The sequence below is a fragment of the Carlito syrichta genome, unplaced genomic scaffold, assembly GCF_000164805.1.
Source record: "Carlito syrichta isolate Samal-C Ts95f unplaced genomic scaffold, Tarsius_syrichta-2.0.1 Scaffold287233, whole genome shotgun sequence".
Lineage (NCBI taxonomy): Eukaryota > Metazoa > Chordata > Mammalia > Primates > Tarsiidae > Carlito > Carlito syrichta.
This window is the reverse complement of record NW_007231329.1, coordinates 4,742-16,318: the sequence shown is the minus strand read 5'-3', so window position 1 is coordinate 16,318 and position 11,577 is coordinate 4,742. Positions and strand designations below refer to the sequence as shown.

Below are 11,577 nucleotides of genomic sequence, written 5' to 3'. Positions count from 1 at the left end.
CAAGTTTATTTCCAGTCCTTGATTCTCCTCAAAAGAGGTCTAATTTTTTTCCCCATTTTCCACAATTGGTGTATGTAGAGGCTACCACAACAAAGACTGCCACTGTAATAGGTAATGAGTAATTTTATATGTGTCCCCTTCTGCACATGATGACAACTAGATCCATGGGTTTGACTCTTATTTGGGAAGACTTTTGGGTTGGGAGGGAATGCTGTGAGCTTATAATGACCTATTGATAAGAGGTCAACTGGAATGGAGCCTCCTTCATTGTCCATGTCCCTGTGGATGAGGAGGAGTAAGTGAAAATGGGGGGTGTCCAAGACCCTATGTGCTTTGCAGGGCAGAGACCAGTGGGGTCAATCTCTCGTCCATAGTGTCAGCTTCCCCATCTCCACAGCTCTGAGCTGATCCCCAGCCATCCTGGCCCTAAGGACCTGGTTATGAGGCCAGGAGGAACATGGGCAAAATGTGCTGCAAGTTAACCCTAGAGTTCCATATGTACATCATAACTTCTCCCAGGACATCTTGGTGTCCTCTGGCTTCTCGTTGGCACAAGGCATTATATGAGGGGGGACACAAAAAACCCTGGAATCTATTTGTTAAAGGTTGTGTGTTTATTCTTACATGTTTAACCTACAGTCACCTTCAGAGTACTCGCCATTTAATGCAATACACCTGTTGAGATGCTTTTTGCACTGCTCAAAACAGACTTTGAACTTGTCAATTTTAATATTTTTTCATGCTTCTGCTGTTTTTTGTTTTACCTCTCCCACATTGGCAAAATGTTTCCCTTTGAGGACTTTTTTCATTGGGGGAAACAAACAAACAAAGAAGAAACTCAGGGTGAGAATGGGTGAACAGGGAGGGTGGGGCACGGGGTCATGTCAATTTTAGTCAAAAACTGTTGAACCCTTAGCATAGTGTAGGCAGGTATGATTGTAAATTACCCATCATGAAATAGGGAAACACATTGAAAGCCTCTCTAAAACAAAAATTCACTGAAACCAAGCACAGCTTCTCACAGCAATGCTAGCTAGTACACTGATGCCCATGGGTTCCTAGAACACTTACCTAGTGGAGGAAGCCTGTACTACAAGGGACCCACCCTCCAAAAGATAATTCTGAGTTTGTTTGTGTCCTCCCTCATGTGTTGTCTAATGGAGTCAGGCCTCTGCCCATGGCCTGCTTAGCGAAGGATCATGTGGATGGTCTCTTGGCCCCCTCCAGGATGCCAGATAAGAAGGACAATTTCTACTATCTGACTCTCTAGAGGCTTGGGTTTGGGCAGAGAAGTCACTATCTTCTTCCCCATGAAGAACTCTAGCCTCAAGTTGTGTTAGAGTCCAGCCCAGTTAGAGATTCTCTCAGAGATCTTTGCCTACCAGAAAGACCTGAATGCCCTACAGGCCCTGAGACCTTGTCCCTCGGTAGAACATACAAGAGAAATATTGTACCTTCTTCTAGGGTCTGATTCTGGTTTGGCTGTGAGGCTGGTGAAAGGAGGCGACCGATGTAAGGGCCGGGTGAAGGTCCTTTATCGAGGTTCCTAGGGCACTGTGTGTGATGACATCTGGGACACCAATGATGCCTACGTGGTCTGCAGACAGCTGGGCTGTGACTGGGCCATGTCAGCCCCAGGAAATGCCCGGTTTGGTCAGGGCCCAGGGCCAATTGTCCTAAATGACCTGCAGTGCTCAGGGAACGAGTCCTTTCTGTGGAACTGTTCCCACAATGACTGGCTCTCCCACAACTGTGGCCATAGTGAGGATGTCGGTGTAATCTGCTCAGGTGGGTATCAAAGATCACTAGGGCCCATTCTGGGAACAGACTATATTCAGAGAAAACAACTTTCTCCTCCAGGGTCCAAGTCCAAGCTTTTCACCCAGATACCCAGTGTTCCTGGAGTTCAGTTGGGGCAGCAGGTCTGGAGGGTTAACATCAGGTTCTCTGATTAAAGAAACAGCACAGTCAGTATGAGTCCCCAAACCACAAGTAGAAGGGCACCAGCATTCAGACACAGCCTCCAGCATACTGAGGGGCAGAGACACAAAGAACCTTTCATTTTGCTGCAGAAACATCTGCTCAAGTGCCACCCCCAATTTACCTGAGGTTTCTTCTCAGGGATCGCAACCTTGGGGGATCTGGTTGGTGAAACCTTCCCTCTCTGAGAAAACTATTTATTTGAGTGTTCACAGCAGCTGACTCAGAGGGAAGGATTCAAATCTAAATGGTTCACTTATGATTGCAGTGAGAACAGGTAGGAAAGTAGGGTGTGTGTAGAGATGGTAGGCACATGATAAATGGTGTGCTCATAGGTGAGCTTTGCACACATGCTGGAGCCAGACCTCATGGAAGACCATCAGGAATCCACATCAAATCCCAGACTCATTGCAATCCAGGGTGGCTAGCTGGTGTCTCCATCAACTCATTGCTCAGGGTCACTTTTTGTTGCATCCTGGGTGGTGATGCAGAGGCTGTCATGTCCTGTCTTGGGCAAAACAGTAGCCTTCATCTTTCTGGAGAGTAAGCCTTAGGCACAGAGATGTGGGCAATGGCCAGGGAATGTAAGGTGTAGCTCCCTGATGGTCTAAGAGATTCAGATGAGCACAGCAGTGTGCTCTCAGGGGGCAGACCTCAGTGTGATGGGCATCACCTCAGTGTGTGCAGATACACCAAGTCCTTCAAACTTTGATTATAATTGGGGACACCTGAGTGCTTTGTGTCTAACATTCCTATTCTTTCTAAAAGTGGCCCAGCCGCAGTCCCATGCCCAGTACCCTTACTCAGGATGCCCCTTCTCTTTCTGTCCACTCAATTCCTCCCCATACCCCATAGAACCCTACTTCTTGTCTGTTCAGATACTCTGGAATATATTATTTCCCCTCACTCTGTATCCATCTCAGTTTACACCAAATGGTAGGATACTGCCCCAATGGGTAACTCTTACCCAATGGTTCAGAAAAATGAACACAAATTCTATGAGCGTTGTCCCTATTATATTCAGTGTTGCCATGATCTTTTTGAGGATTGAAGTTTGATACCCTCAACACAGGCCAACGCCTCCATCCCTCACTCTTTGAAATGCCCTCAGATTCTACAGGCCATGGCTACTATGTGCAGAAGAGGAAGAGGCTGTGCTTGGGAGGAAGGAGAGGGGTAATAATATTTCTGGTGCTTCCACCTCCCAGTAAACCTGATTCTCCCCTGGGTGGCTCCCTGGTCCCCTAACATTTTCCCTCTAAGAGTCAGATTATGAGCAATAGTGTCAGGTGTCCCAATCATTCTATGGGTCTGTGGGTTTATAGCTGAGAAAATAATATTCCTGTCTTAGGGAGATGGAGATACCAGTGTGGTCTCCAGCTGGGTCTCAGTCCGTGGGTAAGCTCGCTGGGCTGGAAACTTGAGCAGACAATTGAGGAGCAAGTGGCAGAATCCAGAGGGTAATTGTTGTCATGCGACCTGCCTGGGACAGAGCATCTTTTGCTCCTGGAATTTTCCCTTCAAGTCTAATTCTAGCCTTCTTCTTTGTTGCTATTCACAGATGCTTTGCCTACCACAGTCACCGCTGCTACACCAATAGATAAATAATCCTCTCAACCATCCCTGGGGCATCACTCTCTGCCTCCGGATAAACTTTGGATTTGAAAATGATAGGATGGGGCTCAAGGTGGGCCCCTCCCTTGTCTATCCATGTCCCTGTGGTTTGAGTAGGGAGGAAGGTAGAGTCTCTGCAGACCAAGTTCTGGGTCTGATGTGGGAGAAAGGAAGGAGCTGATGACCTGTCTCCAGTGGGATATGGTTCCAGGCATTCAGGAAAGATCCTCCCTTTGGTGCTCAGGAAAAGCCTAGGAAGGCTTAATTGTGCTAGTATGATCAAATCCGTAGGCTATGGGCTGCAGGCCTGGGATGAGTGAGTAGAAGTGCCAATATCTCCACTTGTCTGGCCAAGGTACTGCCATTCTCGGCACTTTGCCAGATCCCGAAAAGATCATGCAGGTCTCACCAAGATCTTGAACATGAGGAGGCCAAGGCTTTTTACCTGTAGTTGTAGATCACCTGTAGTTGTAGATGTCTGGAGTCAGGAGCGGGGTGGACATTCCTGTCACTTCCACTGGGGTCATGGGTACATCCCCATAACTTGGGTATCCTTAGACTTGGGCAGAATAAGATGTCACTGATTCTTTCACTGTGCTGAAGATTAGCCTCTGACTGTATTCAAAGGTGGACAGCCTGCCCGGGTGACTTTGGCTATTATTAAGTCCCTTGAATGCAGAACATGATACAGATCCTTGGCCTCTAGACAGGGATGAAGACTTCTCATGTCTCCCTTAAGGATCTGATTCCGCATTGACCCTGAGGCTGCTGAATGGAAGTGTCCAGTGTTAGGGCCAGGTGGACGTCCTGTACCAAGGCTCCTGGGGTACTGTGTGTGATGACAGCTGAGACACCAATGATGCCAACTTGGTCTGCAGGCAGCTGGGCTGTGGCTGGGTCATGTCAGCCTCAGGAAATGCCCAGATTGGCCAGGCCTCAAGACCAATTGTCCTGGATCACCTGCCCTGCTCAGGGCATGAGTCCTTTCTGTGGAGCTGTCCCCACAATGGCTGGCTCTACCATGACTGTGGCCATAGTGAGGATGCTGGTGTCATCTACTCAGGTAGGTCTTCAAGCCTTGGGCCTTCCTCTCTTGGATGGGGTGCTGTCAGCAAGTGAGTCCTCATTACCTTCTGAAATTCTCACTCAAAGTTTTTCCTATGTTTTTTTTTTCCCCGAGGTCTTCTTAGCTCTCTACTGAGAATCAGTGTGAGTTTTGTCAAGCTGCCTATTGAGGTGGTCATTTAGGACATTGGGCCAAATTGAAATGACAGTCAAGTCTGTATCTACTTACTGAGGCACTGGGAGCAGGAGACCAAAGAAGGTGAGAGTAATGTGGATGCAACACAGACAGGGAGCCAGGGGAGAGATCATCTCATTGGGAAAAACTGAGAACAAAAGGTCACTCTTCAGAAATGAGGTCTTGAGTCCAGAACACAAGGCACATGGGCTAGGAGTACAGATATATGTATGTGCACGTCTGGCCCCTGTTTGGGGGGTGCTTGAGTTTTTTATCTCAACTCCGTCCAGAGACATGCAGTGCCTCTGCATTTACCAAAGCCTTTACCAAAGTCTGGTTGGAAAGGGCAGTACAACATGGGGCATACCAGGCAAAGTCTTGGAACTGCCTGGGGTGGGTCTGGAAGATTATACATTGGATCATGGCTGGAGCTGGCTTTCTAAGACCTGTTGACTCAGTGGGCTGCTTAAACTGCCAGGTAGAGGGTTGGTTTTGGGCCAAGTTGGTCACCACTTTCAGATAGAGCTAATCACCTTGACATTGGAAATAGTGGACAGGGTGTTCCTGGACCCCCCAGAAGAGACATCTTTGTGGGGGTGTGAATGGCAACACCTCTCCCTCTATAATGTGGGAGAAAGATGGACTAAGTGTCTGACTGCTCAGTGCCTTCTACATTGGCTCCCTTTTTGCCCCCTTTGTGTTGTGAGTCTGATCTGACCTCTTTCTTACATCAGCCTGGCCTCTGTCTCCATCCCCAGGTGAGTCCACAATGTCCATGCATTCTTACTTGGGATGTCAGTACTTTCTCTCCCCTTAGTCCTTCCCTCACTCTACAGAACTCTGCTTCCTATCTGTGCAGACTCTATAGAGAATATTATTCCCACCCCCAACTCTGCAACTGGGAACTCAACAAGGAACTTCTCAACTAGATATTTGGATCCAGAACTGCCTTTATCATCAGTTTACCCAATTTTCATCAGTGTTTGATATTGTCCCAATGCATTATTCTTATAGTTTCAGAAAAGTGGCTACCCATTTCATGAACTTTGGCTCTTTGATATTCAAGGCTGCCATGCCCTTTCTGAAAATTGATATTTGTACCCTTCAATCTTCTTTTGAAGGCAATTGTCATCCAGGCCAGATATTTCTGTCCCTCACTCCTTTAAACGCCCCAGATTCTGCAGATCTGGGCCATATCTGCATCTAGAGGAGGCAGAGGCCACGCTCATGGGGAAGAGATGAATAATAAATGTTTCTAGTGTTTCCACTTCCCGGTAAACTTGATTCTTCCCTGGGCATCTCCCTGGCCCCCTAACATTATGCTACAAGTGCCAGAGTATGGGCAATGGTGTCACATGTGCTAGTCAGTCCATTGGGTCAGGGTATGAGGGGAGGATCAAAGACTTTTTAACTAAGAAGTCATTCCTGTTTTAGAGGAGTAGAGGAATCCATGTGGTCTCCTGCAGGACTTTAGTCCATGGGTGAGCTCACTGGGCAGGAGACTTAGGCAGACACATGAGGAACAAGTGGCAGAATCCAGAAGGTGAATTATTGTCATGTTCTTTGTGTCATCCTAACAAAAAGACACTAGAGAAAGTTAACCATAAATATGCTGACTTTACAGGGGAATAGCAATAAGGATTATAATCTGGAATGCACAAAATGGCACGTCACCAGTACATCCTATAAGGGAGTGGTGAGGGAGGTTTTATTAGCAAAAAGAGATTTACATCATCTGCTTAAAGACAAGTTCATTGTTTCCAGTGGTTCAAAGCCAAAGTCGTAAGTTCACTAGTAAAAATTCTTATAGTGAGTAAGTGTTCTTACCTGAATTTTTGCATCCTAAGGAATCTCTAGAAATAAACCTTTCCAAAGCAGAAGAATAAGGGACAAGAAAGGGCTTTTAGGAAGTCCCTGGAAACAGTTCTTTCCTCAGACACTTAAGCATGAGCCTCTCCTCCTTCAGGCCTTCTTGACCCTATTTGTCTAGGTCTGAAAAAGTGATTTCATCCTAGTATCTGCAACTTTCATGCCTGCCAGGTCCAAAGAACCTTTTTTCCCTGGGCTCTACCCTTCAAGTTCAATTCTAGCTTTACTTTATGTTGCATTTACTGAAACATGGCCCATCATAACCTCAACAGTACTAACAACAGGTAAATAACACTTACCCATCCCTAGGGCCTCTTCTCTCCCTCTAAATAAACTTTGGATTTAAAAATGATTAGATGGGGCTCAAAATGAGCCTTGTCTATATCCTTGTGGGTTGGGTGGGAGGAAGGTAAAGCTTCTGCAGACCGAGTCATGGATCTGATGTGGGCTGAGGGACGGATCTGGTGGCCTGTCTCTAGTGAGATCCTACTCCAGGTGCTCAGGAAAAGGCCTGGAGGGCTAACTAATCCTATTGGAACCTCATTTCTGGGTCCCAGGCCATGAGCCAATGGCCTGGGAAGATCAGGTGAATGTGCCTGTCCCTAAACACGTCTAGCCAAGGTCTTCCAATCTCTGGCACTTTGACAAAATACAGAGAGGACCATAAGGATGCTACCAAGATCCTGAATTTGGGGAACTCAGAACTTTCCATCTGTATTGTGGAACTCCAATATTTGTGTGCACACAGTGGGGAGTGGGCCATAAATTCCTGTTACTTTCTCTGAGACTACAGGTATTCCTTCATAATTTGAACAACCTTGGGCCTGGAAGAATCTGGAGTCACTGCCTCTTTCACTGTGACAAAGATGAACCTCTGACCATATGCAAAGGTGACAGCCTGCTCAGGTGACCTGGCTACTATTAAGTTCCCTGAGTGGGGACCATGATTTAGATCCTTGACCTCATGGGTCAAGGTGATGGTTGGGGTTGGAAGAAGGGTTCTTGTGTCCTCTTTAGGAACCGATTCTGGCTTGGCCCTAAGGCTAGTGAATGAAGGCAATTGGTGTCAGGGCCGAGTGGAAGTCTTGTACCGAGGCTCCTGGGGCATCGTGTGTGATGACAGCTGGGGCACCAACAATGCAAACGTGGTCTGCAGACAGCTGGGCTGTGGCTGGACCACGCTGGCCCCGGGAAATGCCCAGTTTGGCCAGGGCTCAGGACTGATTGTCTTGGATGATGTGTGCTGCTCAGGACATGAGTCCGACCTGTGGAGCTGTCCCCACAATGGCTGGCTCTCCCATAACTGTGACCACAGTGAGGATACTGGTGTCATCTGCTCAGATGGGTTTTCAAGACCATGGGCTTCCTTCTCTTGGGTAGAGATTGCTCAGGAGAAGACTCTCATCATAGCATGCTGAATCCTTCAATGAAAGCTTTTTCTATATTCGCAGTATCCTTGAAGTCTCTTTATCTCTCTACTGAGAATCAGTTTGAGTTTTGTCACGCTGCCTGTTGAGGTGGTCAGTTAGGACAATGGGCCCAAGTGAAATGACAATCAAGACTGTATCTACTTACTGAGGGAGCAGATGGCCAAAGAGGGAATTGCTGGTCCCCCAGGATTCTATCTTTGCCCTCCTGAATGGTCCTGGGTGAGGTTGAAGTAGATGCATGCAGATGCGGGTGGTAAGACAGTTGTCGACACACTGGCATGAGCCCTTCAGAAGGGGTTCGGTTTAGAAGTGGGGTTATCAGCTGAAGCCCCAACTTGGAGACTTCCTAATTGGTGGCACATGGCTAAGAGTATAGATTTCTTTATGTGTATGTCTGGCTGTGTTTTAAGTCACCTGAGTCCTTGAACTCTACTCCCTTTGGAATGCATTGCCTGTGGTTCAAGTCTGGTTGGGAAGCACACCTCACCACCCTCCAACCATGAAGCACGCCAGTGCCAGCCTTGTGTTTTCGTGTGGCAGGGCTGGAGGATCACACATAGGACTTTTGGCTAGGACTGGCCTCGTCAGACCTGTTGACTCAATGGGTTGTTCAAAACTTTTTATATAGATAGTTGGTTTTGGGTTCACTTGGTCACCACACTCAGAGTTGATCACCTTGAAGTTGGAAATAGTAGGCAGTGTGTGCATGGACACAGAAGAAGCAGGTTTGCGGGAGAATGGAAGGCAGCACCCCTTTCTCCATGACGGGAAAGGCCAGCCTCAGTGCCTGACCAACTTTGTCTTCATTTCAAAACTACCACGCGGTGAGTCTAATGTGACCTTCTCTTTCTCACAGCTGTCGGACCAAATTCTCCACTCCCAAGTGAGTCCCCACTGTCCATGTGCTTACTTGAAATGTCAGTTCTCTTTCTTCCCTTCCGACTTCTTCCCCACCACACAGAACCCTACGTATTCTGTTTGCAGACTCTGGAGCACCTTATCCCCCCCCGCCGCCACACTCTGCAACTGAGCCTCCCAGCAAGGAGCTTCTCAACCAGACATCAGGATCTGAAAGGATTCTGCTTTGTTGACCATCACCTAGTTTTCATCAGAGTTTGATTCTGTCCAGGGGATATCTCTTTTGGGCTCTGAAAAGTGGCCACAATTTCAATGAGCCTTGGCCATTTTGTATTCAGGGCTACCATGGCATTTCCTGAGAATTGAGGTCAATACCCTCTGATATTCTGTGAAAGACAATGTCAGTGTGAGTCTGATCTCCATTTCTCCCAGAATCACCCCCAGATTCTGCAGGCTACACCTGCATCCAGGAGAGGCAGAGGCTGTACTTGGAAGACTGAGCAGGATCATAAACACTTCTAGTGCTTCCACTTCCCAGGAAACTTGATTCTCTCCTGGGTGGTCCCTGGTCTTGTATCATTTTCTCTGTAGGTATTAGAGTGTGGACCATGGTGTCACGTGAGCCTGTCATTTCATAGGTGGGGAGGGTCCCAGGATTTCCAACTGAGAAGAGGACATCCTTATCTTAGAGTGATGGAGAGACCAGTGTGGTCTCCATCTGGGCCTCAGTCCATGGGTGAGCTCACTGGGATTTGGGCAGTCATGTAAGGAGCAAGCAGCAGAATCCAGGAGGGAAGTTATTGTCATGAGGTGTGCTGGGGTCAGATCATCTTTTGCTCTTGGCATTTTCCCTTCAAGTCTAATTCTAGCCTATCTCTTCATAGATATTTACAGACACTGTGTCTACCATGACCATACTTGAAACATCAATAGGTAAGTAATCCTCTCAGCCCTCCTTTGGGTTCACTCTTTTGTTTTTATCTTTTTTTTAATTGGGGCTTCAGTCTGTCACCTGGCTAGAGTTTAGTAGCGTGATCACAGCTCAGTGCAGTCTCCACCTGCTGAGCTCATACAGTCGTTCTGCAACAGATTCCACAGTCTCTGGGAGCACAGACACACACCATCATGCCTGACTAGTTTTTAAAATTTTCTTTAGAAACGTGATCTCACTATGTTTGCCAGGCCAGTCTAAAACTCCTGGACTCAAGCCATCCTATCACCTAATCCTCCCAAAGTGCTGGGAATATAGGTGTGAATCACCATGCCCAAGGAAGGGGTTCACACTATGCCTCTGAATAAACTTTGCGTTTCACAATGAAAAGATGGGGCCCTTACCTTTTTCTATGTCCCCATGGGGTGAGTGGGAAGGAAGGTGGAGTCTCTGCAGACCAAGTCTTGGGTCTTCTGTGGGATTGAGGAGGAAGCTGGTGACCTGCGGGCTCCAGGAACCACCTAAATCCGTGAACAGTTTGTAATCCTTTTGGGACCTGTTTCCTGGTGCTCAGTCCATGGGCTGCAGGCCAAGTAAGAGTCCATGATTCAGGCCAGTGCCTCTAGTTTTTGGCCTAGATTCTGCCATTCCTGGCACTTTGCCAGAGTCCAGAAGTGACCACACGATCATGCAGGTCTCCCCAAGCACCTAAACATGAGGAGGTCAAAGCTTTCCTTCTGTAACTGTGGAGCTTTATCTTGCCTGTGCCCAGAGTGGGGAGTGAGTGTGGTGCCCATTCTCATCACCTCCACTGGGTTATGGGTTCATCCCATGACATGTGTATCCCTAGACCTGGGTGGAATAGTGCATCACTGCTACTTTTGCTGTGACCAATATGGACCTCTGACCATATGCAAAGGGGACAGCCTGCTCAGGTGACCTGATTACTGTTAAGTTCTCTGAGTGGGGATTGTGATTTGGATCCCTGACCTCAAGATGGGGATGGATGCAGGGTTCTTGTATCTTCCTTAGGAACTGATTCTGGATTGGCGCTGAGCCTGATGAATGGAGGCGATTAGTTTCAGGGCCGAGTGAAAGTCTTGTACCAAGGCTCCTGGGGCACTGTGTGTGATGACAGCTGGAACACCAATGATGCAAATGTGGTCTTCAGACAGCTGGGCTATGGTTGGGTCATGTCAGCCCCAGGAAATACCCGGTTCGGCCAGGGCTCAGGACCAATTGTCTTGGATGATGTGCGGGGCTCGGGACATGAGTTCTACCTGTGGAGCTGTCCCCAGAATGGCTGGCTCTCCCATAACTGCGGCCACAGTGAGGATGCTGGTGTCATCTGCTCAGGTGGGTTTCCAAGACCTTGGGCTTCCTTCTGTTGGGTAGAGATTGCTCAGCAGAAGGCTCCTCACTGAATGCTGATTTCTTCACTGAAAGGTTTTTCTATATTCCCAGTATCCTTGATGTCTCTTTATCTCTCCACTGAGAATCAGTGTGAGTTTTGTCATGCTGCCTCTTGAGGTGTTCAGTTAGGACAAAGGGATCAACCAAAATGACAATCAGACCTGTATTTGCTTACTGAGGGACTTAGCAGAAGGCCAAAGATCTAATTGCTGTTGCCTCAGATTTCTGTCTTTCCCCTACTG

The 11,577-nt window shown here is 47.7% G+C and overlaps 1 pseudogene; it reads left to right on the top strand.

The window, feature by feature from the left end:
* Positions 1-11,278, top strand: part of LOC103254647 — a 26,058-nt pseudogene extending 14,780 nt beyond the window's left edge.
* Positions 11,279-11,577: the final 299 nt, after the last annotated feature.